Source organism: Cherax quadricarinatus, chromosome 7 (genome assembly GCF_038502225.1).
Source record: "Cherax quadricarinatus isolate ZL_2023a chromosome 7, ASM3850222v1, whole genome shotgun sequence".
NCBI lineage: Eukaryota > Metazoa > Arthropoda > Malacostraca > Decapoda > Parastacidae > Cherax > Cherax quadricarinatus.
In genome coordinates this window covers 2,586,603-2,592,602 of record NC_091298.1, presented here as the reverse complement: position 1 = coordinate 2,592,602, position 6,000 = coordinate 2,586,603, and the positions used below count along the sequence as shown (strand labels likewise).

The following is a 6,000-nucleotide window of genomic DNA, read 5'->3' as shown; positions in this document are numbered from 1 at the left end:
TATTGGTGTTCAGAGTATGATAACAATGATAAGTTATCAAGGTAGTGTGTCGTCAAGGAAGGAGTCAATTATACGTCTGGGCTGTCCACTAGCAGTCTGAGGATGATAATACGAGAAGAACTTGAATGTAAACTTCATAGATCAAAGTCAGGGGGGAGATTAACCCCAGTCAATCCATCTATCATTGATATTCATGCAAGAAAGCCTCGTATCTGTGGATCATTCAACAACATAAACCGAGTATCATATTGATGGAATGCAATACCGAAAAGTTGATGAATAAGACATGTGCAACACCTGTGATTTTTATTGCACAAACGTATCGCCTTCACAACCGAATTCTTCAATCGAAAACAGTTGAGTATAACACTGGAGTAGTAGTGAGGTGGTGAGTCCGTCACCCTGGGATGGAAGGGAGTCAGTCTCTCAAGACTAAAGCATGGGCAAGCATCCAGATCTTATATACTAGAGCAGAGGTGAGATGAAGCAGTTGGAGTTGACGTAACATGTGAGCGGGGCCCAGGAGTGGAGGTAGGTCATGCACACCTGTATGTGACTGAAGAAGCCTCAACAGATTGATGTCATGTCGCTACCTTGCAGCCTGGACAAGCCTGGTATCCCCACCTGCAGCAGTAGACTTAACCAAATGTAAACATTAAATCTGAGACGCATAAAACTGTCAAATCAAAATTTTATTCATGTTATTAACCCGGAGGGTTAGGAACCCAGGATAACCCAGCATAACGCAAATATTATTTTAAAAACTAATCAGATTAGAAAAAACTTTTTTTAAATCATGAGCCGTGAGAAAAAAAGAGTCATCTGTTTATCAGTGTAACAAAAAGTAGGAGTGAATGTGGAGGAAAAAACTAAAATACAAACTGAACCAGAAGTTTCTCCTTGATGAAGCCTCTTATGTTGGTGGTGGTGCTGTTGTTGGTGCTTTTGTTGGTGGTGGTGCTGTTGTTGGTGCTTTTGTTGGTGGTGGTGCTGTTGTTGTTGCTTTTGTTGGTGGTGCTGCTGTTGTTGCTGCTTTTGTTGGTGGTGGTGCTGTTGTTGGTGGTGCTGCTGTTGCTGCTGCTTTTGTTGTTGCTTTTGTTGGTGGTGCTGCTGTTGTTGTTGGTGCTGCTTTTGTTGGTGGTGCTGCTGTTGCTGCTGCTTTTGTTGGTGGTGGTGCTGTTGTTGCTGCTGTTGTTGTTGCTTTTGTTGTTGTTAGTGCTGCTGTTGCTGTTAGTGCTGCTGCTGTTGTTGCTGCTGTTGTTGTTAGTGCTGCTGTTGCTGTTAGTGCTGCTGCTGTTGTTGTTGCTGCTGTTGTTGCTGCTGTTGTTGTTAGTGCTGCTACTGTTGTAGGGGCTGCTGTTTTTGTTGCTGCTGTTGTTGTTGGTGCTTTTGTTGGTGCTGCTGCTGTTGTTGCTGCTGCTGTTGTTAGTGCTGCTGTTGTTGATGCTGCTGCTGTTGTTGGTGCTGCTGCTGTTGGTGCTGCTGTTGTTGTTGGTGCTGTTGTTGTTGGTGCTGCTGTTGTTGTTGGTGCTGCTGTTGTTAGTGCTGCTGTTGTTGGTGCTGCTGTTGTTGGTGCTGCTGTTGTTATTGGTGCTGTTGTTGTTGCTGCTGTTGTTGGTGCTGCTGTTGTTGGTGCTGCTGTTGTTGTGGGTGCTGTTGTTAGTGCTGCTGTTGTTGGTGCTGCTGTTGTTGTTGGTGCTGTTGTTGTTAGTGCTGCTGTTGTTGGTGCTGCTGTTGTTGTTGGTGCTGCTGTTGTTGTTGGTGCTGCTGTTGTTAGTGCTGCTGTTGTTGGTGCTGCTGTTGTTGGTGCTGCTGTTGTTATTGGTGCTGTTGTTGTTGCTGCTGTTGTTGGTGCTGCTGTTGTTGGTGCTGCTGTTGTTGTGGGTGCTGCTGTTGTTGGTGCTGCTTTTGTTGGTGCTGCTGTTGTTGTCGGTGCTGCTGTTGTTGGTGCTGCTGTTGTTGGTGCTGCTGCTGTTGTTGGTGCTGCTGTTGTTGGTGCTGCTGTTGTTGGTGCTGCTGTTCTTGGTGCTGCTGCTGTTGTTGGTGCTGCTGTTGTTGGTGCTGCTGTTGTTGGTGGTGCTGTTGTTGGTGCTGCTGTTGTTGGTGCTGCTGTTGTTGTGGGTGCTGCTGTTGTTGGTGCTGCTGTTGTTGGTGCTGCTGTTGTTGGTGCTGCTGTTGTTGGTGCTGCTGTTGTTGTGGGTGCTGTTGTTGTGGGTGCTGCTGTTGTTGGTGCTGCTGTTGTTGGTGCTGCTGCTGTTGTTGGTGCTGCTGTTGTTGGTGCTGCTGTTATTGGTGCTGCTGTTGTTGTTGGTGCTGCTGTTGTTGGTGGTGCTGTTGTTGGTGCTGCTGTTGTTGTTGGTGCTGCTGTTGTTGGTGCTGCTGTTGTTGTTGGTGCTGCTGTTGTTGGTGCTGCTGTTGTTGGTGCTGCTGTTGTTGTTGGTGCTGCTGTTGTTGGTGCTGCTGTTGTTGGTGCTGCTGCTGTTGTTGGTGCTGCTGTTGTTGGTGCTGCTGTTGTTGGTGCTGCTGTTGTTGGTGCTGCTGTTGTTGCTGCTGCTGTTGTTGGTGCTGCTGTTGTTGGTGCTGCTGTTGTTGGTGCTGCTGTTGTTGGTGGTGCTGCTGTTGTTGGTGCTGCTGTTGTTGTTAGTGCTGCTGTTCTTGGTGCTGCTGTTGTTGGTGCTACTGTTGTTGGTGCTGTTGTTGTTGTTGGTGCTGCTGTTGTTGTTGTTGGTGCTGCTGTTGTTGGTGCTGCTGTTGTTGGTGCTGCTGTTGTTGGTGCTGCTGCTGTTGTTGGTGCTGCTGTTGTTGGTGCTGCTGTTGTTGGTGCTGCTGTTGTTGTTGGTGCTGCTGTTGTTGGTGGTGCTGTTGTTGGTGCTGCTGCTGTTGTTGGTGCTGCTGTTGGTGGTGGTGCTGTTGTTGCTGCTTTTGTTGGTGGTGCTGTTGTTGCTGCTTTTGTTGGTGGTGCTGCTGTTGTTGTTAGTGCTGCTGTTGTTGTTGCTGCTGTTGTTGTTGGTGCTGCTGTTGTTGGTGCTGCTGCTGTTGGTGCTGCTGCTGTTGTTGGTGCTGTTGTTGTTGGTGCTGCTGTTGTTGGTGCTGCTGTTGTTGTTGGTGCTGCTGTTGTTGGTGCTGCTGTTGTTGGTGCTGCTGTTGTTGCTGCTTTTGTTGGTGGTGCTGTTGTTGCTGCTTTTGTTGGTGCTGCTGCTGTTGCTGCTGTTGTTGTTAGTGCTGCTGCTGTTGTTGGTGCTGCTGCTGTTTTTAATGCTGCTGCTGCTGTTGTTGGTGCTGCTGTTGTTGTTGGTGCTGCTGTTGTTGGTGCTGCTGCTGTTGTTGGTGCTGCTGTTGTTGGTGCTGCTGTTGTTGTTAGTGCTGCTGTTGTTGGTGCTGCTGTTGTTGGTGCTACTGTTGTTGGCGCTACTGTTGTTGGCGCTGTTGTTGTTGGTGCTGCTGTTGTTGTTGTTGCTGCTGCTGCTGTTGTTGTTGGTGCTGCTGTTGTTGGTGCTGCTGCTGTTGTTGCTGCTGCTGTTGTTAGTGCTGCTGTTGTTGGTGCTGCTGCTGTTGTTGGTGCTGCTGCTGTTGGTGGTGCTGCTGTTGTTAGTGCTGCTGTTGTTGGTGCTGCTGTTGTTGTTGGTGCTGTTGTTGTTGTTGGTGCTGGTGTTGTTGGTGCTGCTGGTGTTGTTGGTGTCGCTGTTGTTGCATCTGGCATCTTGGTGCTGCGGTTGTTGGTGCTGCTGTTGATGGTGCTGCTGTTGTTGCTGCTGCTGCTGGTGGTGCCGCTCCGTTAGCTGGCGCCTGCTGCTGTTGCGGTTGGCTGCTGCTGTTGCTGGTTAGGTGCCGCGTTGTTGGCTGCTGCCTGTTGCTTGTTGGTGCTGCTGCTTGGTGGTTGGCTGCTGTTGCTTGTTAGTGCTGCGTTGTTGGTGCCGCTGTTGCTTGGTTGCGCTGCCGTTGTTGGTTGCTGCTGTTGTTGGTGGTTGCTGCTGCTTGCTTGGTGCCGCTGGTTGCTTGGTTGCCGCTGCTTGCTGGTGCTGCTGCTTGCTTGGTGCTGCTGTTGTGCTGCTGTTGTTGGTTGCTGCTTGGTTGCTGGTACTGCTTGTTGTTGGTTGCTGCTGCTGGCCGCTGCTGTTGTTGGTGCCGCTGCTGTTGCTGGTGTGCTGCTGTTGGTGCTGCTGTTGGTGCTGCTGCCTGTTGCTGGTGCCGCTGCTGCTGCTTCCGCCGTTACTGGTGCCTGCTGTTGCTGCTTGGTGCTGCCTGTTGCTGGTGCTGCTGCTGTGTTGGCTGCTGCTGTTGTTGGTGCCGCTGTTGTTGGTGGTGCCTGTTGTTGCTGCTGCCGTTGCTGCCGTTGTTGTTGTTGTGCTGGTTGTTTGGTGCCGCTGTTGCCTTGGTTGCCTGCTGCCTGTTGTTGGCTGGTGCCGTTGCTGCTTAGTTGCCGCTGTTCTGCGGTGCCGGGCGTTGCTTGGTGCCGCCTGCTTGTTGGTGCCGTTGCTTGCTTGGTTGGCCGCTGCTGTTGCTGTTGCCTGCTGCTGTTGCCGCTGCTGCTGGTTGCTGCCTGCTTGCTGGTGCCGCCTTGGTTGCTGCCGCTGCCTTGTTGTTGCGCTGCGTTGCTGGTGCTGCCTGTTGCTTGGTTGCTGCTGCTTGTTGCGCTGCCGTTGCTGCTTGGTTGGCCGTGCTGGTTGCCGCTGTTGCTTGGTGCCTTGCTGTTGCTGGTGCCAAGCTGTTAGGTGCCTGCTGCCTTGTTGCTGGTGCTGCTGCTGTTTTCTGGTGCCGCTTGTTGCTGGTGCCGTGTTGTTGGTGCTTTTGTTGGTGCTGCTGCTGTTGTTAGTGCTGCTGTTGTTGTTGGTGCTGCTGCTGTTGTTGCTGCTGCTGTTGTTAGTGCTGCTGTTGTTGTTAGTGCTGCTGCTGTTGTTAGTGCTGCTGCTGTTGTTATTGCTGCTGCTGTTGTTAGTGCTGCTGCTGTTGTTAGTGCTGCTGCTGTTGTTAGTGCTGCTGCTGTTGTTAGTGCTGCTGTTGTTGTTGGTGCTGCTGCTGTTGGTGCTGCTGCTGTTGTTAGTGCTGCTGTTGTTGTTAGTGCTGCTGCTGTTGGTGCTGTTGCTGTTGTTAGTGCTGCTGTTGTTGTTAGTGCTGCTGCTGTTAGTGCTGCTGCTGTTGGTGGTGCTGCTGTTGTTAGTGCTGCTGCTGTTGTTAGTGCTGCTGTTGTTAGTGCTGCTGCTGTTGGTGCTGCTGTTGAGAAATGGCATTACCAGTTAAGTTTAAATATAGGAAAACTTAACTTACAAAGACAGCTCATCGCCTGCACAGCCGCCCCTGCAGACATGGTCTTGAGAAGCTGTCGAAATCATCTCTCAATGGGCTGTAAAGAGTTATAATTTGTAAGATTATAAATTACCCCTAGGGGGTGTTATGTCAGCATATTTCATTCACTGATGGCTGACAAACTTACTTGTGTGGACTCAAAGGTCCGCATATCACCAGGGTTTATGATAAGTGACTAACTCACGACTTTATACTCAACTGCGCAGTCAATAGTAGTACATCACGAGTTAGAACACTTACCTGGGTATATGTATCTGACCCGTAATTACGCCTGGATATCCGTTGAGTTGATTGAAGAATAGTGTTCTTTGAAGAATGTCGCACTACACTCTGTTGGATCGCAACACTCGTTGTTACACTGTTCATCATTAATTGTTCACACAATATCACTAAGAAGTTGATCACACTTCTCTGTAAGTGTTTATCGTGTTTTGTGAGACACTTTGTTCACACTAACGCACAGATCGTTCTTTGTTGGTTATCCTGGCATCAGTGTCACTCTCAGTGACTTCTGAGAGGGCTGGGCCCCTCAGGGCTGAAAGGGGCCGAAAGGGGCTGAAGGGGGCTGATACCCCCCTCCTGGAGAAAATTTCTCCACACTGGGGGGCGGCGGAGGTTCGCTGCAGGTGAACTATTCATCACTTAACATTAATTTGATTTTCTCACTCGCCACTACTGTTGCTTGTCTTTTCTGAA

The 6,000-nt window shown here is 50.1% G+C and overlaps 2 protein-coding genes across 2 annotated transcripts in view; one reads left to right on the top strand and one right to left on the bottom strand.

Moving 5' to 3' along the window:
- E(Pc) (Enhancer of Polycomb) overlaps nt 1-5,287 on the bottom strand; it is a 147,045-nt gene extending 141,758 nt beyond the window's left edge. The window contains exon 1 of the mRNA XM_070082197.1: nt 5,266-5,287. The gene's annotated coding sequence lies outside the window, so the exon portion shown is untranslated. The remainder of the gene's footprint in view (nt 1-5,265) is intronic.
- Nucleotides 1-6,000, top strand: part of LOC128687012 (mucosa-associated lymphoid tissue lymphoma translocation protein 1) — a 574,887-nt gene that overhangs the window by 478,090 nt on the left and 90,797 nt on the right. The gene's annotated exons all lie outside the window — the stretch shown is intronic.